The 20,019-nt window shown below is 41.6% G+C and overlaps 1 pseudogene; it reads right to left on the bottom strand.

The window, feature by feature from the left end:
* Window positions 1–4,042: 4,042 nt before the first annotated feature.
* LOC148003424 (reticulocalbin-1 pseudogene) lies at window positions 4,043–15,048 on the bottom strand (annotated as a pseudogene).
* Window positions 15,049–20,019: the final 4,971 nt, after the last annotated feature.

Genomic DNA, 20,019 nt, shown 5'->3' on the forward strand with positions numbered 1-20,019 from the left:
TTGGTCATCCTTCTTCTTGAGTTTCCTGAGATCTGTAGATTGCATCTTGGGTAATTCGAGGTTTTGGTCAATATCCACTTATCAATGAGTGCATACTGTCAATGAGGGGTGCTGAGTACCTGGAAGAGAATGAGGGACAAGAGATGTGAAGGACTCCAAGACAAGAGTCTGATCAAGGTGACAATTTTATTTTTCCCCAAGGCTGAATTTGTACCATAAAAAGGGTAAGAGAGAGGAGAGAAGTAAGAAACATTTACCCACGCCAAGGACACAATATTCATGTGGTCAGGGAATCGGCTGATGTTGACAAGTTGTCAGAAAGGTCACAGGTTTGTCATATCTATTAGTCAGCAGGATGTTGGTTTTTCAGAAAGGTTACAGGTCATGACATTAGGTATCTTAATGTCACACGTTATCATATGATTATTCATCTTGACCACCACATTTGTATTAGTCTTCTGCAGCTGGCTGGGGATTTTCCATGAACCCAGTCATACTTAATGCTAACCATAATAATAACATCAATAATGGAGGGCTTCAAGGCCATCGCTCCCAACAGCATACCAAGTGTGTTTTTCTGTGATTGGATTACCTTACTGTGGATGATATTTTCTAGTTCTTTCCATTTGCCTATGAATTGAACGTAGCATTGTTTTTGATAGCTGAGTGGTACTCCATTGTGTAGATGTACCACATTTTTCGAATCCATTCCTCTGTTGAAGGGCATCTGGGTTCATTCCAGTTTCTGGCTATTATGAATAAGGCTGTTATAAACTTAGTGCAGCGTGTATGCTGTTATATGTTGGAGCATCTTTTGGGTACATGCCCAGGACAGGTATAGCTGTGACCTCAGGTAGTGCAATATCCAATTTTCTGAGGAACCTTCAGACTGATTTCCAGAGTGCTTGTACCAGTTTGCAATCCCAGCAACAATGGAGGAGTGTTCCTCTTTCTCCACATCCTCGCCAGCATCTGTTGTCACCTGAGTTTTTGATCTTAGCCATCCTGACTGGTGTGAGGTGGATTCTTAGGGTTGTTTTGATTTGAATTTCCCTGATGACTCAGGATGTTGGGCATTTCTTTAGGTCCTTTTCAGCTGTTCGATCGTCCTCAGCTGAGAATGTTTCCTTTAGCTCCGAACCCCATTTATTAACTGGGGTGTTTGGCTCTCCGTAATCTAACTTCTTGTGTTTTGTGTATACTTTGGATATTAGCCCTCCATCAGATGCAGGATTGGTAAAGATTCTTTCCCAATCTCTTGGTTGCCTTTTTGTCCTAATGACACTCTCCTTTGCCTTACAGAAGCTTTTCAGTTTTATGAGGTCCCATTTGTCGATTCTTGATCTTAAAGCATAAGCCATTGGTATTTTGTTCAGGAAATTTTCCTTAGTGCTCTTGTCTTCCAGATTCTTCCCTACTTTTTTCTATTAATTTTAGTGTATCTGGTTTGATGTGGAGGCCCTTGATCCACTTGGACTTAAGCTTTGTACAGGGTAATAAGAATGGGTCAACTTGCATTCTTGTACATGCTGACCTCCTGTTGAACCAGCACCATTTGTTAAAAATGCTATGTTTCTTCCATTGGATGCTTTAACTCCTTTGTCAAAGATCAAATGACCATAGGTATGTGGGTTCTTTTCTGTGTCTTCAATTATGTTCCACTGACTGCCTGTCTGTATGCCAATACCATACAAACTATTGCTCTGTAATACTGCTTGAGGTCAGAGATGGTGATTCCCCCAGAAGTTCTTTTATTGTTGAGTATAGTTTTGCTATCCTGGGTTTTATGTTATACCAAATGACGGCAAATTACACTTTCTACGTTTATAAAGAATTGAGTAGGAATATTGGTGGTGATGGCATTGAATCTGTAGATTGTGTTTGGCAAAATGGCCATTTTTTACCATATTCATCCTGCCAATCTATGAGCATGGGAGATCTTTCCATCTTCTGAGACCTTCTTCAATTTCTTCAGAGATTTGAAGTTCTTGTCATACAGATTTTTTACTTGCTTGGTTCAAGTAACAGCAAGTTATTTTATATTATTTGGGACTGTTGTGAAGGGTGTCATTTCCTTAATTTCTTTCTCAGCCTGTTTACCCTTTAAGTAGAGAATGGCTACTGAATTGTTTGAGTTAATTTTATACTTGGACAGTTTGCTGAAATTGTTGATCAGGTTAAGTAGTTCTCTGATGGAATTTTGGTGTTGCTTAAATATACTATAATATCATCTTCAAATATTAGTGTTTTGACTTCATCCCTTCTAATTTTCATCCCTTTAACCTACTTTCATTGTTTGATTGCTATGGCTAGGACTTTAAGTACCACATTGAAAAAGTAGGGAGAGAGTGGGCAGCCTTGTCTAGTCCCTGATTTTAGTGGGATTCCTTCAATTTTCTCAGTTTAGTATGATGTTAGCTACTGGTTTGATGTATTCTGCATTTTCCTATATTTAGATATGGGCCTTGAATTCCTGATCTTTCCAGGACTTTATTAATGAAAGGGTATTGAATTTTACCAAATGATTTCTCAGCATCTAATAAAATGGTCATGTGGGTTTTTTTCCTTTGAGTTTGTTTATATGGTGAATTTCGTTGATGAATTTCTGTATATTAAACCATCCCTGCATCCTTGCCATGAGGCCTACTTGATCATGATGGATGATTGTTTGGATGTGTTCTTGGACTCAGTTTGCAAGAATTTTATTGAGCATTTTTGCATCAATATTCATAAATCAAATAGGTCTGAATTTCCCTATCTTTGTTGTATCTTTGTGTGGTTTAGGTATAAGAGTAATTGTGGCTTCATAGAAGGAATTTGGTAGTGCTCTGTCTGTTTCTATTTTGCAGAATAGTTTGGGCAGTATTGGTATGAATTCTTCTATGAAGGTCTGATAGAATTCTGCACTAAATCCATCTGGTCCTGGGCTCTTTTTGGATTGGAGATGTATAATAACAGTTTCTATGTCTTTATGAGTATGGGGTTGTTTAGATGGTTTATTTGTTCCTGATTTAACTGTGGTACCTGGTATCTGTATAGAAAATTGTCCATTTCCTCCACATTTTCTAGTTTTGTTGAATAAGTTTTTGTAGTAGGATCTGATGATCTTTTTAATTTCTTCAGATTTTGTAGTTATGTCTCCCTTTTATTTCTGATTTTATTAATTTGGATACTCTCTCTGTGACCTCTGGTTAGTATGGCTATGTGTTTATTTAACTTGTTGATTTTCTCAAAGAATCAGCTCCTGGGTTTGCTGATTCTTTTGATACTCGGTTTTGTTTCTTCTTGTTTGATTTCAGCCCTGAGTTTGATTATTTCCTGCCTTCTACTCCTCTAGGGTTTATTTAATATTCTTCTAGAGCTTTTAGGTGTGCTGTCAAGCTGCTGACATATGCTCTCTCCTGTTTCTTTTTGCAGGCACTCAGAGCTGTGAGTTTTCCTCTTAGCGCTGCTTTTATTGTGTCCCATAAGTTTGGGTATGTTGTATCTTCACTTTCGTTAAATTCTAAGAAGTCTTTAATTTCTTTCTTATGTCTCCAATGACCAAGTTGTCATTGCCTTCAACTTCCATATATATGTGGACTTTCTGTCCTATTTGTTGTTATTGCTCAGGAGCCTTAGTCCGTGGTTTTTTGATAGGATGCATGGGATTATTTCTATCTTCCTGTATCTGTTGAGGCCTGTTTTGTGACCGATTATATGCTCAATTTTGGAGAAGGTACCATGGGATGCTGAGAAGAAAGTATATCCTTTGGTTTTAGGGTGGAGTGTTCTATAAATATATGTTAAATCCACTTGGTTCATAACTTCTGTTAGTCTTTCTATGTCTCTGTTTAATTTCTGTTTCCCTGATCTGTCCATTGATGAAAGTGGGGTGTTTAAATCGCCTACTATTATGGTTTGTGGTGCAATGTACAATTTTTTGATTTTTAGAAAGGTTTCTCATTGGGGACACAACTGCTATATACTTGACAAATATAGCAATAACCCAGAACATCCGCAGGAAGCCTGTGACCGTTGGCCACATGAGGATGAGTGTCTTTCAAAGTTCATCATGATTTTTGGTAAGATCTTCCTCATCATTGGTGGCTTGGCTTCCCACAAACATGGTCCAGTTGTCTAGAATCTCATCCTTGGACAGCATCTCATGCTTGTATTTGTCTGACTCATACACCAGATGCCGGTCCTCAGCCTGTGCATGGACATAGTCCTGAGGGTCCAGTGGTGAATCTCATCTTAATCCAGCTTCCCATCCTTGTTCAGATCTGGGAAATCATTGAACTGCTCCCTAGACAAAACCCAGTATGTCTTAGAGCAATTGTCCTCATGGGAAAAAGATGTCCACAATGTACTCATCCTGGTCCACAAAACAATCCCCGTTCTTGTCGATATCCTCCAGGATTTCCAGAACTACAATCTCCTTCATATGTTCTAAATCCTCTTAGTGCAGAAAAGCAATGAACACGTCCTGAGTAGCTGTCAGGTCACCATCAAGGCCTTAAACCTCCTCTCATCTCGTGGAGGCATCTTTTTAAAGTTGTGATGAACACAGATATCTTGGAATTCAGCAAGTTTTCCCAGGTAGTAGCCATAGGTAGCCTGCTTGTATTCTTCCCAGGAGATTTTTTCCTCTATGTCCCTATCATAATCCTTCCAGAGTTTAGCCACATTTTGGTTGATGTATCTTTTCTGTACCTGTTTGATCCATACTTTCAGGTCTTCAGTAGTAACAAGGCTGCCTCCATCACTGTCAATTGGATCAACAATTTTCCCCAGCCTCTCCTGCTCTCATCCAGGCTTAGCTATCAAAGGTCTTGGAGTCCTCCTTGCCCAGGAAGACCTCATGATTGTACAGGAAGCTGTGCTTGTTCTCTGGTGGCCACTGGCCCTGCTCTGAATCAGGACAAACCATGTGCTCCTTGCTCATCATGCTCTTGGCCCTGAACGCCAAGACCAGTGCCAGCAGCAGCCCATGGGGAGTCCCAGGCTGACACCTTGCATCACAGTTGTGTACAAAGGGAGGCAGCAGGCTCAGATGAAAGGGGGTGTGGGCTCAGAGCACCTTAGCCACTGTCCATCCCCAGAGAGGGCCTTTGTTACATTTCAAATGTTATCCCTTTTCCTGGTTTCCCATCCACAAAACCCCTTATAAAACCCCCTCCCCCTTCTACTCTGAGGGTGTTACCACACCCACCCAAACACCGAGGCCTACCTGGCTCCCTGTTCTGGTTTCCCCTACAGTGGGGCATCAAGCCTTGACAAGACCAAGGGCTTCTCCTCCCATTTGTGCCCAAGAAGGTCATCCTCTTCTACATATGCCGCTGTAGCCATGGGTCTGTCCATGTGTACTCTTTGGATGGTGGTTTCAGCCCTGCGAGCTCTGGGTATTTTTAGTGCTGTTCTTATGTGGCTGTAAACCCCTTCAGCTCCCTCAATCCTTTCTCGTACTTCTCCATTGGGGACCCTGATCTCAGCTAAATGGTTGGCTGCAAGCATCTGCCTCTTATTTATCATGCTCTTTACCCCACTCTTTTCAGCACATCACCACAGAGCAACGAAGATGTATTGTCTTGGCATGATGATGTACAGACAAATAGATGATTTCTTATTTCCTAATGATGGTTCTATAAGAATTCCTAAAATTAGATTAGTAATTTTAAGCTCCTTTATAATGGGACTGCTATTATGTTTTCTCTGGTAATCAAAATTGCATTGAGAACTCTGCCATTCTTAAAGTGTCACGAGTGAATTGCTTCTGCCAAACCAAGCAGGCATCTACAAATTAGAGCCCATCCTAAGAGGGTATAAACCAATTAACCAAAGTTCATAAAGAGAACTAATGATTTACTATAGGTACAAGGACTGAACATAAATAATTGACTGGATTTGCCTATAGGTAATTTCACTTATTCTTTTCTCATAAAAATTACAGCTTTTAACTCTCCATGAATGTGCAGAGCTAGTGACAGCTGGTGATGGTTTATCCTGATGATTACTCTTCATGGATGTGCATGTAAACATTCTCTGTCGTAAACTGATTATCCAACTTATGATTTGAATTCCTGTGCAAACTTGTGGTGAACTTTTCACCATGTGATGCTGTGTTCAGAAAGATATACAAATGCTGAGGACAAAGAGAGAGAAAGCTTTTCAGACAGAACAGAACTGAAGAGAATAGAAGAGAACAGAACTCAAGAAGAACTTAGAGGTAAAGGCATAGCGTTGAGAGTAAGGCATTGAGAGTAAGAAAATTATTGGGTCATAAGAGTAAGAGGAATGGAGATAAGAAGAAGGGAGCACGGAGAACCTTGTAAACCAAACTGTATGGAGGCAAACTTTTGTAGAAACTTTTAGGAAAACTGAAGAACTTAGAAATGAAGGTTAAAAATCACTGCTCATCAGTCTTCAGCATGGCTCAGTGGCTAGCCTCTGCTCTTCAGTCAGGCTCAGTGGCTAGCCTCTGCTCTTCAGTCAGGCTCACTGGCTAGCCTCTGCTCTTCAGTCAGGCTCAGTGGCTAGCCTCTGCTCTTCAGTCAGGCTCACTGGCTAGCCTCTGCTCTTCAGTCAGGCTCAGTGGCTAGCCTCTGCTCTTCAGTCAGGCTCAGTGGCTAGCCTCTGCTCTTCAGTCAGGCTCACTGGCTAGCCTCTGCTCTTCAGCCTGGCTCACTGGCTAGCCTCTGCTCTTCAGTCAGGCTCACAGGCTAGCCTCTACTCTTCAGTCAGGCTCAGTGGCTAGCCTCTGCTCTTCAGCCTGGCTCACTGGCTAGCCTCTGCTCTTCAGTCAGGCTTACTGGCTAGCCTCTGCTCTTCAGCCTGGCTAACTGGCTACCCTCTGCTCTTCAGTCAGGCTCACTGGCTAGCCTCTGCTCTTCAGCCTGTCTCACTGGCTAGCCTCTGCTCTTCACTCAGGCTCACTGCCTAGGCTCTCCTCTTCAGCTGGGCTCACTGCCTAGCCTGCACTCTTCAGCTGGGCTCACTGGCCTATGGGGCCCCAGCACATCGCTTAACCATCTGCTCATGACTGCCTGACCACACTGACCACCTGACCGGTCGCCCTGACTTCTTAAAGTCATTCTCTAGAAAGAGCACAAGGAACCAAAGAGAAACACCATAGGGACCTTTTCCATTGGCTTTGCTTAACCTTAAGTGCTTTCATTATTTCTTTAAAAGAGTGAAATATAATTTCGGCTATTCATATGGCCAAGAGAGCTGTGCAGTAGTCATTGCTTTATGGAATTTGGTGCTAAATCAAAAGATTCCTTTATTCTATTATGGTGTTATCTGTATGCTGTACAATGTATGTTTAGAAAACACAACACCAAATTCCTAAATCTAGATGTTTTAAGACATCAGCTCATGGAGAAACATAACTGCTTACCTATCTAGACTGGCCTCTTTTGCTATACTGCAGGTACAATCAATTTTCCACACTACTTCCATGATTTTCAAGAATGATTAAGAGAAAAATAAGTTCAACATAATGGCCAGAAAGGGGGTTCTGTCAAGTTGTCTTATGTGGGACAAGATACCAAGCTATGATGGTAAACCTAAAACCACCTGTTCCCAAAACTAACAGAACTTACAGAAAATACATACTTTCTTATCATTCCTCCTCCCCGATGGTCAGAGCTTTATTGAGCACCTACTACGATTCTAGCACTGTGCATCTCAGGGTGTAATGGTGAATAAAAAACTTAATAAAAAGCCTCATTAAGGAATAAAGAAAAATGAAACGTAACTTTGAAACTCAGAATTCAATATAAGCAAAACCACCATTTCTTTAACTGGTGATTTCTGAAAACTTCATCATTTTTTCCATGGGCTTCCACAGTAATGATACTCAGTCTCGATTTTGTAAGACACAAAAAGCAAGTCACACTTCTTTCTTGGCTCCCACAACTGTCAAAGGGAACAACACTGTCGCTGTCCATTGTGTTTCCCTATCAATCCTGCTATGGATGGTAATACATTCCAGTCTTTTCAATGTGAAAACAGGCCACCACTTGAGGGGAAAGGTTATTACAATTACCCAAACCGGTATATTCTCTAAAATTTTCACATGACATTTCACTGATATCACAATGCAAATTCACCACAAATATTTTTTTTTCAGGGCTGGGGATTGATCACCACAAATATTTAACCAATGAAAACAGAAATATTGAATAGCTCTGCAAATAGGATCAATAATCATATACACTTGAAAACAACTATCATGGAAACAAATGACGTAAAATACTAGGAGAAAAGATACATCATTAAATGGTACAGAAGCAGCAAAAAAGACACTACATTTCTTGGTTTAAAAATTAGGTGATACACTTGATCTTTAAAGATAGACAATGTACTTGATCTTTAAGCCCTTCAACTGTGCCCTGTCCACATAGAAACTGCAGTAGATGACAATCTTTTGTAAGATTTATTTATTTATATGTCAGACAATGCATCTGTCTTCAGACACACCAGAAGAGGGCATCAAATACTGACCAGACTGGTAAAAAAAAAAAAAAAAAAAAAAAAAGAAAAAAAACTCCAAAAAATAAAACTCTTATAAAGAATCTAACGATACTAGCAAAAGATGCAAAAATATTAAAATCTCAATGAAAAAAAAGCCCAGATGAAATACTGTATATTTTCTCAACTCTAGGATAATGTATTTTTGTACAACTATCAATAAAAGGCCTGAATTTTGAAGAATTCAAAAGTAGTGCAGTATAATTATGCAGTGGTCAATACTGTTGCATACCATTTTACATAACTGCATATACTCTCATTCTTTTGTTCCGTGGTCTAGCAACGAACTCGGGTAGATTTATGGGGAACTCGGGTAGATTTATGGGGAACCATTGCACTGTAGACTTAAACTGGATTAATTTGGGGATGAGTAAGTCGTATTTTGTTAAAGTTGCTTTAAAAATAAACCGTTGGATATTAGTACGGCAAGTAATTCTCCCTGAAGGAAAAACCGGACACCAAGAACCTAGACCACTGCTGTCCAGGAGAAATTTCTAGATGATAGAAATATTCTATATCTGCTGTGTTTCTGGCTATGGATTCTGGCTGGCTGTTTGCCTCCTGGTTTGCCTGCTGTGACTTAAGAGGCAGATTTTAGTTCTAAGTTCAGTTCATCTCAAATAGCCCTGTGTGACCAGTGGGTGCCATTTGAACAGTGTAGCCACAGAAAACTGAAGCAGTGTAACCAAAGACTCACCTAGGAGTCAGTTGACCTCCTAGAAGGTGACTTGGGAAAACTTTGGCAATGATAGCCTCTTGGGGAGCTCACCTTCACCAAAAGGAAACTGTGAATCCTTTACTCTTCTGCAGTAGTCAGAATGCAACTGGTCTCACACCCACCCCAACCCTCACCAAAGACACTTGAGAGGGAGCTGAACCCACTGTGTGCTTTAGATTTCAGTTTAGAAAGCACTTCCTTCAAAGTGGAGCAGACTTAGATTGCCAAGTCCTTTGTGTGGCTCCAGGGACTTGGGCCTGACCAGGGGTGAGGAGGAAATGAAGAATGACATTGGACAAACATACATGGGGAAGGCTGGGTCCGTGGGCTGGAGAAAATGCAGCATCCCAGAAGTTCAGCATGTTTATTATATAGAGCTGGCCAGGAAGCAGGGCTGTTGCACAGGGAAGCAAGGAGGTGGGCATTACATGCAGATAAACAAGGAGGGGAGGACTATGCATATGTAACTGACAAGGGGCAGATTTAGCTAATCTCAGTAGGAGCAGTCTCTGCAGGGAGCAGTCTTCAGGCTGTAAATATCCAGATGGGGCCACAGAGAAAGGTGGAGTAGACTTTTTCTGCACACATTATCAATGCCATCCTGAGAAGGCGTTGTCATGTCTCTGAGCCTCAAGGGCATGGGGGCCTTTGCCTTTTCCCTGTGGATAGATGGCTTTGGGTCCATGGCATGGTCATATCATGTTTAAAGCACACATCTATTTAGGGCTGCACTCCCTCAGGGCTTCCTCTGCTCCCACAGTGAGATCTCACAAGAAAAACAGAAACCAAACAAAGAAGGAATGTGCTCAGTGAACTGGTTAATTCCCTAAAGTATACAGATCCAGTGTCCTAAGTCTAGGACTTCCTCCAAAGCCACAGAAAATCCTGTTGACCGAAAATAAGCAAAAAAAAAAAGACCCTTACCCCCCCAAAAAAATGAAAGGGAGAAAAAACTATTAAAGGTTTTCATAGAAAATTGTTTCAGAAAAACACACGGTAATTGTACTTAATAGAGTTAGTGTGCTGAGATGTGAGACCCACTCACAGCATGCAGCATTTGGAAGTCTCAGACAACTTAACAGAAGAGGACTCCTAATTATTCTTTGTGACCACTCTCCACATACTACTCACAGTTTAATATTAACCTTCTCGATTGAGTTGGGGACAGTATTCACCATAGCAGATAATTGAAGCATTAGTGCACACAGACACAGAAACACACAAAACACACACACACACACACACACACAAAACACGCACACTCACACACACACAAAACACACACTTACACACACACAAAACACACACACTCACACACATATTCACACACACACACATATTCAAACACACTCATACACAGAAGCACACACACATACACACACACTCACACATACACACACACAAAACACACACAAAACACATACCAAACACACACACACTCAGTAGCACACACAAGAGAAATGTATATTCTATGAAGTTTCTTGGCATATTTTTATTTGTAAGCCTCAATGCTGTAGTATTCTTGGTTTTGCATAAAGTGGGGGGAAAAGTGTGGCTTCATTTCCCCCCCCCCTTTGAAATGACAGATATCTGTGTGTTAAACATACTCTGATGGCTGTCCAGGCTGCCTCGGCCTATTTGACAGCATCCAGGTCACCTTGGTCAGGACAGTGGTTGCTCTTCTTATTGGCAGCTGGTTTGCATCAGAAGAGTTTTTCACATCCTTACCAATATTAGAAGTTTGGTGACACAAGCAGCTTGACAAACAGTAAAATTATTGTGGTTTTGCCTTTCTGGAGGACATTAAAATTTACAAGTTTTGCATATGGCTTTTTTTCTTAGCATTTAGTCCTGCTTTAGTGCTGTTCAAATGTGGCCATGCAGTCAGCATCACTTTGCTCCGGGCTCTCAGCACCCCATTCCTGTCACTGATCTGATGCATACTTGGTCCCAGAGATGGACAGCAGAGGGACTTGACACACAGCGTCCACTCTGCTCCACTGCTTTGCTTTTTGTAAATTCTTTACAATGGCTATTTCTTGATTTATTATTACTATGAACCTGACTTTTATTGCTATTTTGAGATAGGATCTTATTATGCAGCCCAGGGTGGCCTTGATTTCCCAAATCTCTGGCCTTAGTCTTCCACCATTCCGTGATTCTCAGTTTGTTATTAGAAGTAGTTGTATGGCCCCATTTCCAAATCAAATGTTCTTCTGTCTTTATGACTTTGCTCTTTCCACAGACTTTTATTAGTTATGCAAAGTACATGGTGTTTAATGTTTAACTACTAGATATATTGACTCGTCAGTCCCCAAGACAACTCTGTGAATTAAACACTCGTTATCATCCTCACTGTGCAGAAAAGGGAATTGAGTCACACAAGGTAAAATAACTTCTCCACGGTTGAACATCCAATGGGTGTGAGAGCCAAGCTTTGAGTCCAACTACAAAGTAGATTGGCCTATAATGTGTCTGCTGCTGCTGTATATTCAAATGCTAAATTCTGTACCCTAACACCTGGTTGCTCCAAACAAGGAGATCCTCATGTATATCAGATTTTTTTTTTTTGCCTCCTAAGTTATCCCTGATTGGTTAATAAAATCCCTACAACATGTGCTGGGCAGAAGAGAGGGGACAGAACAAAGTTTCCCTGGGCCTGGGGGCTCAGGCAGGGTCCATGAGGAGAAGGAAAGGACATGGAGGAGAAGGAAGGAGACAGCACCCCATAGGGTAGGTGGATCATGAGTGTATTACCATGAGGGGCAGCCTGTCAGAACAGGAGTGGCCCAGGCAGAGCATGGCAAGCAATACCTCCGGGTTATGGACAGGGAAGCAGAAAAAATAGCACAGAGGGTTGATGTCTGCCCAGCTCTAGTACTTTAAGGCTTATTCTAAATCTAAAAGTTTTGTGTCTTTTATTTGGGAACTAAATGATCTATGGTGGGGGAGAAAACCCCTAATAATATTTACTGTAGCAATGGCCACTCAATTATTGTGGTATTTTAAATATAACACACATTGAATCTCACAATTCAGGTGCAAGGCTTTTTATGTTTCCAATGTGACTGTACACCTGAGGTCATGTCTAGGTATAGAGACAGAACATGGCAGAAATACCTAGAACATTTCAAGGTCACCACACCGACCAAATGAAAGCCACAGGCTATACAGACTATGATGGATGAGGAGAAGGCTTAGTGCTCTCTGGAGTCCCCTTCCCTAGTCTTGAGATAAGACTTCCAGTAAGTCAAGACCATATTCCTCTTTCATTTCTCAAGGAGTCAGGGGTAGACCCACATATATGATTTCTTTCCCTGCAGTGTTTTTTCCAAGTGCTGCCCTGTTTGAGGACTTGGCAAAGGTAAGCACTGTCAGAGGAAGGCCAGCATATGAATTATGTATAACTCTGCTCTGATAGCATGTAGCACAATCCTATCAAGTACTGGAAGCCTTGCTGGAAAGATTAATCAACCTCTAGGATCAAAAGGCAGCAACCTGAGGGCCACATAGCTGTAAATCAAGTCTGAAACTATAGCCCAGTATGGAAGTTCATCCTTGGATCTTATGTCAAAGAGCATTAGCATCCACAAGAAAAAAGAAACTGAAATGGAAAGGGGACGGGTAATGAACTCATGGCAAGGATATCTAAGTCATCTGGAAAGATCCCAGTGCAAAGACATCTAGCAAAGACACATGTCCACGAAGCTGTCACCAAGAATCCCCATTCTGTGTTCTAAAACATTATATATACACACACATTGAATACTCATTTATACTCAGTTATGTGGATTGGTTCTCTGGGAACCTGACCTTAAGATAGAGATACATGTATAAAGGTGTTTGACAAGTGCTCTTGGGGACCATGGCTTTGACAAAGAGGAGAGAAGAGGATAGGGTGGAGAGCACTCTGGCTCTAATGCAGTCACAAGAGTATGCAGGCAGCCCTGTGTGGGGCTCAGGAGGTGGCCTGACCCTGAAGTCTTAGCCTGCACTGGAACAAGCAGGAGGCCCGGCCTTAAAGTCCCCATTGGCTAAGGACGAGGTTCCTGGTCAGAACCTAGTTACTACATTGTAACCACATAGCCATCCTTTCTCCAATATCATTCTTCCTGAATTTCCAAGTCCAATCATGAGGATATTTGGGGCTCCACTCTGATCCTTTACTCAGAGCAAACATAAAAATCAGGCAGATGGGCAGGGAGTGGAATGGCCTAAGGTTAGGCTAAACCTCAATTTTAATGGGTCCATAATTTCGGGAGGGAGTCCATTTGGCATTGTCATCTGTGGCTTCTGTGTCCTTATCCCGGGTATGCTGACTCTGAGAAACGATGCCACCTCACCTCACAGATGTAAGGGTGAAAATCATGTATGACTTTTCTGGGAAGAACTCTGCCTTTTACTACCATCTGGAGTTATACAACATCATTATGCACAGCTCAGAAGAGAGGGGTGGAGATTGTGGAGGCCTTACAATTTGAGGATCTTTTCTGATTGAGGCCCATATTTTTTCCTATGTAATTTTTCCCTTGCTCTTTCACAAATGATGGCTGACTTCATTCCTGGCCTGAAGTAAACTGGATTCCAAGGTTTTGGATTAGGGAAGCCCCTATTTTTGAGATGACAGGCCCAGCAAGGGATCCCACTGCATAATGAATCCTATTCCCAAGGAAGTTGTTGCTGCAGAATCACAGCATGGGTGCAGCAGCACAGGATGTCTCCCAGCTTTCTCTCCTGCACCTGCTGCACTTTTAATAAGGCTGTTTGTTTGTTTGCTTGCTTTTTATTGGAAATACCTACAAAGCTGGTCAGAATTAATACATGCCTTAAATTCCAGCACCCACAAAATATTGTTTTTGCTTTTGTTTTTGTTTTATTTCATTTCATTATTGCTGTAATTGTTGTTAGGATTCTTATTGTTTTCTTTGGTAATTCCCTCTAGCTATTCAATTTGCAAGTAGAATGTAAAGCCATGCTCTGCATGGTCCTCTTATTCATGTTAAGGATTTTATTCTTACCACCAACAGCACAGATGAGCACAATATTTACTTTCAAATCAGGAAAACAGGCAGAAAGAAGAGAGCTGTGTTGTTTGGTCTCAGGTAACCAAACAATGAGGAGTGTAGGATGGCTTCCCAATGTTTTGGATCAGGTAAGCTTCTGTTATTGAGATGAAAGGCCTCTGCTGAAGCCTCCAGTTGAGTAACAGAGAGCCTGAAAAGGCTGAAAGAGTGGTTGTACCTTGAAGGTGAAGGCTGGCCCTTCAGTGCCTCTGCAGCCTGAGGCAGAGTTCTACTGGGAACAGAAGAGCACTTGGCCAGAGATCATAGGGGACTGCATTTTGGTTGAACCGTGAGACCTTAATGAGCAGAGGCCTCCATAGTCCTGATAAAGGGAAGCAGAGCCACATAGATGTGAGGGAACAATGGATCTTTGATCTGCCTGTTCTCTGCTACCATAATCTTTGCTGTATACATAGTATATGTAAATGACAAGGGCATCCTACTTTATCACATCTAGTCTCTCTAGATGTTAAAGCATGTGCAAGTGTAAACAGAGTAGAGTTAGTTCAGCAAAACATTGTGTCCCATTTTGTTAAAGACCTTTATTTTATTTCTATTTATATATTTTTTTCTTTTTCTTGACTACTGATACCTAATTACTCTCCCACAATCCTTCCCCAATTCTCCTGGCACAGTCTTCTCTGAGTGTGTGAGGGCCAACTGTCTCAGTACCTCCCTCCTTTTACCAAAGCCTTTCCTGGTAGCATTGGTGAGGATACTGGTTTTGAATGCCTTGGACTTGGCTTTCTTCATGCTCCAGTTTGCTGGCTTTTGGAAGTTGGTGAAGAACTGTCTAGGAACTTGGTACTTTATCCAGATGGTACACAAGAGGCAATGGTTTTGTTAATATTCTTGAGAGTATATTTGAATCAAACCTTTCCTACTAATATCCTAACAATGACAAAGGTAATGGGGGGCTACACATTTATTCCATTAGTTTTCAGTTCTTCTCAGAGCAGCACTGTAGAAGCCCACAAAGCTGGCAAATTTAAGTGAGGTCAGGCAGGGGTCCTTGTAGAGGGCCGCAATAACATTCGCCACCACTAGATGGCGCTGGCTTCCACTGCGCCCCACGTGGTAGGCTAGGATAGACTCTGCCATTGCAAGATGGCGCCAGCCTTCGCCGCATCAGCCGGCCACCTTTCAGGAAGTTAACTGTGCGCATGTGCAAGAGTGCCTTTGTGCCAGGTCTTTGCCCACTCCAGGGCGTGCCTTATGAGATCATGGGTAACAACCAATCAGGTGTGGGTGCGCCGCACTAGGGTTTTATAAGCGCGCCATGTTGGCGCGGCATGGTTTTTCCTCTTCTAAGATTAATAAAGTGGTCACAGTAAGGATTTCTAAATGTCCGCGTGCTCCTTGCCGGCGAAAAGTCGTGCGCGGGACATTTGGTGCCGAGAACCCGGGACCCAGAAAGCTACATCATCGCCGGTGCCAAGAGGAAGCCTCCGTTTCACGGAAGAAATCCAGAAACTGTGGAATGCAGGTAAAAAACTCTGAGAGACTATGTTTAGCCTTGATCTGCTCCAGCTCAGTCCCCTGCCAGATGCGGCAGGTGCGGCTATGGTTGCTCTGGCAACCCTCGAGTTGTTTCTATTGACCTTTGAGTTTCTAGCTATCGCCAAAGGGCATCAGAGGTCGCGTGGGAACTGCCCAGCTATAACAGCAAAGCGGAGAGTGTTGGGGGAAGGGCGAAGCGACAAAGGGTCAGAAACAGAGGGTAGTGAAAAGTTGCAACGAGAAAGGATCCTGATCGATCTCAAGGACCAGGCCCCCCTGCGGTCTTACCACCGCCAGAGGTGAAAGATTGGGGAAAGAACGTCCCGGGTGAGAAGGGAGGAGGTAAAAGGAACACAGTATTTTGGGAGAAAAACTTTGTCTTGGTGCTTATAAAAGGTGTTATTAAGCTCCCGCGCTGGCTCTGGGGACGCCGAGGCATCCGGGCGCTGACTCGACAGCTTTACAGAGTCATACTGATCAGATTTGATAGAGGCAGACCGCCTGAAAATTTATTCAGGAGAATCAAGCAAAAGGACATTTCAGTGCCCGTGCACAGCCTGATAGAGTTAATATAATTGGGTTGTGAGTAAAAATACTCAGGGCTGTGTTTCACTTCCATACCATTGGCGAATGTTCGTTGTGCCGCTCAGATAATATATCTCAGTATCTTACAGGAATTGGGTTTCAACACGTTGGTGGACTAGTCCAGGAATTGAGACAATCCATCGCCCATATCAACTCCACTCGAGTGGATAGTCACTGTGAACACCATCTGGCTTTTTCCCCTCTTTGTCTATTGTTTGTCTCTGGTGCACCAGGATGTCCCCATGTCTGTCAGTGTATGTCTGTGGTTTTTGTTCCTCGTTGTCTAAATGTTTTATGTTTCATGTTCAAAAGAAAAAATGGTAAAAACTTTACCTGCTGGTCGTGCACACCTTGACTTGGTTTTAACTCGTTTCAAAAAGGAACAAATGAATAAAAAACAGTTTCAATCAGGCCTTTAGGGCCCTGCACCTGTAGCTAGGAACATAGGTCAGCTGGAGAAGCTGCCCAGAAGCTAAGCGTCTACACGAGCTGATCTTAAAAACGCCAACAGCTTCTTCATACAAGAGTTGATAGCTGTTTCTCTTAGAAAAATCCCTGACTTATTACTTGACTCAACAGGTGACAAGGTGCTTCTCGTAAAATCATAGCTAAAAGGGTAAAAATGGTGTTTGGTCTAAATATTAAAGATAGGTGTAGCCACTTCAATTTTGTTTCTCATTGGTTTTAAATGTGTAAATATGCTCTACTTGCCTTGGTTATGGACTATTGGCTTTCAAGTTATTGGATATGGTTAAAAAGGTATAATATTGGTAACAGAAAGTTGACATAAAGCTGGTAATCTGGATGGAGTCATTCTAGATAACATGTGACATGAGCCAACCTAGGGAAACAGGTCTAAATTGAGGTAATATTTTTATGGAACTCTTATCCTAGAAACCAGGCTTCTAAAAGAATTTAGGACATTGTCCCTTGAGGTATTGGAGACTACACCATCGTGCGTCCAAATGTAAGAATTGACAGTCAAACTTTGTAACATAATAGATAGACCTGGGGTGCCTTGGAGACTAGATTGTTTGTTGGAGGTTGAGTTTTGCTTTCCAAAGTTGTGGCTTGCCCTGAAGTTATCCGTATTCTAATGCTAATTTCCACTGCCAAGAGAACAGCTGCCTAGTCACGTACTCAGAACTCAGGTGACCTTGTGGCTGTGTTCTGGTGTTACAAAGAGAACTTAAAGATTGTGATTTAGGATTGCCAGTGTTACATTGACTAACTCAAACATATTTTTAATTAAGGAAAAATCAAACAGGTAGAGATTGTTACAAGATTTACGAAGGACTGATGAGGTTTTGGAACTTGTGAGAGCATTACAGCCAGTTTACTTACTCCAACTGCCATTTCAGGATAGATTTAGAGGATTGCTAACAGCCTCATGTTAGATAATTTTGTTGCTTCTTCAGTGTAAGAAGTTAGAACTTAAATCTTTCAATGTATATAGAAATTTTTACTACAAACCTTTGCTCTTAAAATGAGCTTTAATATTTGGGGAGTAGCTGTCACACTACTCCAGATAAGAATATTTGAAGCTAATTTTAAGCTTCTAAAGATATGTTAATTGGCTAAGTACCTCACCTTACCAGAGGACTTCGGTCTTTGTTATGCACATTGGAGATAAAGCTTCAGCTGTGTTAGTACAGAGTTGTGGACTAGAGTCATGGAAGTATTTTGAATGGAAACCTGGTAAAACATATCTTATTCCAAACAACAGTTAATTGGTTACTACTAAATACTGATATTTGGCCTATTACATATACAACTTTTTCAGGCAAAATTGATAATTTTACTCTTTACATGCTTTTGTACTTCCTGCATATTTGTGCGTACAACCCATAGGAAATGCGCTTAGTGCATTTATAGGTGGTTCATCTAATGAAAAGGCTACATATATGATTAGATCACTTGTTTATTCTCTTGAGTTTCTGCTGCTTCAGCACAGATTATTAAATTACATGCTTTAGCCGCTGTTTTTAAAATGTTAAAAAATCAAGCTTTCAATTCATATACTGATAGCCAATGTGTGGTTTGTGGTTTACAATTGATTTCAATTACTTAATGCTTTATTAGAGACAAGTTTTCTACATGAAATCAGTGAGTGATTTCAGTATAAATGTCTGACAACTCACTGTCCCTTCAGTGCTCTGGCTCAGACAACTAAACAAAACCATAGACCCAGCACTTTAAAAATGGTAATAGAATTGCTAACACACTCTCACGAAAAGAGGAAGACTACATTTGCTTACTTTCAACTCCCAGCTTCACCCTGCCAGCTCAGGGATTTCTAGTAAGACTGAATCTGGACAATATTTACAAGATTTGACATTTCTAATTAATGCTTATGTTTAGGTAAATAAAGTTTGTGAGGTGCTAGAGAAATGGCTTAGTGGTTAAGAGCACTAAATACTGTTCCTTTATAGGACATTTAAGAACTCAAACTGGATTGCCTGGGCTCTTTAGCAAGGGAGGACAGATACCAGACAGATTATAGTCCTTACATAAGAACAATTAGTAAAAAAATCTCATTCTTTATATATCCAATACAATTATGCTGGAGACAATAATTTGGTATACAGGTCAATTTATAAATACAAGTGCTCAGTGTCCTCAATTTAATCCTCGAGAACTTACCTTAATAAATAATATCTTTACTATATCTTAATAAATAAAAGAAGGAGTTATCCCTGTATGCTAAATAATGCTCCTTTTATTTCAATTTTAAAATTTTGGATGCCAAAGTTTATGGCACCCTACAACTAGGCATACTTCTGCCTAGGTGAAATAGAGAGATCCACTTATTGACATGTTCCTGTCCAGATATTTTATATGGGGAAGAGGGAATGTTTGTGTTTTTTCTACAGGATGCTACAAGAGTGTGCCAGCTGCCTGAGTGGTTGCTGAGACTTGCTGATCCTGGTTATTCAGGTCTCCTGGTTCGGGTCCCTGGAGTCATTCCTCTGCCCTGAGAGGAAGATAGAAGATTCCCCTTCATCCTTTGTCATCACAGAGATTTTGCCGTTGCTGCAGTCAGTGTTACCGCTGCGTGTGTTCCCGTCCCACTGTGGCCTACGCTCAGACTCTGTACACTGCTGCTTGCTGACTCCAACTGTTACCCCTGTCCCTTCATTTCTCTGGTGACTCTTGCTGCCTTAACTGGTAACTGGTGTTGTCATTTTACAGATTGTAGCTTCACAGAAAGCCACCTGTGTAAAGCTACAGTGACTGGAGAACTCTGTCCTGGAAAAGACCTTGACACTTTCGCTGCTATTGTAGCAGCCTTTACTGCTGCAGACATTGTGTCTGCAGTGTCTGGAGTTATCCTCCCCCAATCTATTGTTAGACAAGTACAGTGGGTGAACTTTCTGGAGTAGTTACTAACAATTGGGAGTTCTAAATTTTATAGGAGTGGCTTGACTACGGTCCTTGTTGGTAACAGCTGAGGAGGACCATATGAGGTGCCCACTACTTATCGGGAGTGGCTCTGTTTGATGCAGCCCTATGCTGTGGATCAGTATTCATACCATGGTTGGTTTGCAAACTCAGATCTCAACAGTAACGTGACAAGGCCGTTATCACTCAAGCACTTGTGGCCATTGTACAAAGGGCCTCACCTGGAATTTGGTTATC

This window comes from Rattus norvegicus, chromosome 9 (genome assembly GCF_021556685.1).
Source record: "Rattus norvegicus strain SHRSP/BbbUtx chromosome 9, alternate assembly SHRSP_T2T, whole genome shotgun sequence".
Taxonomy (NCBI): domain Eukaryota; kingdom Metazoa; phylum Chordata; class Mammalia; order Rodentia; family Muridae; genus Rattus; species Rattus norvegicus.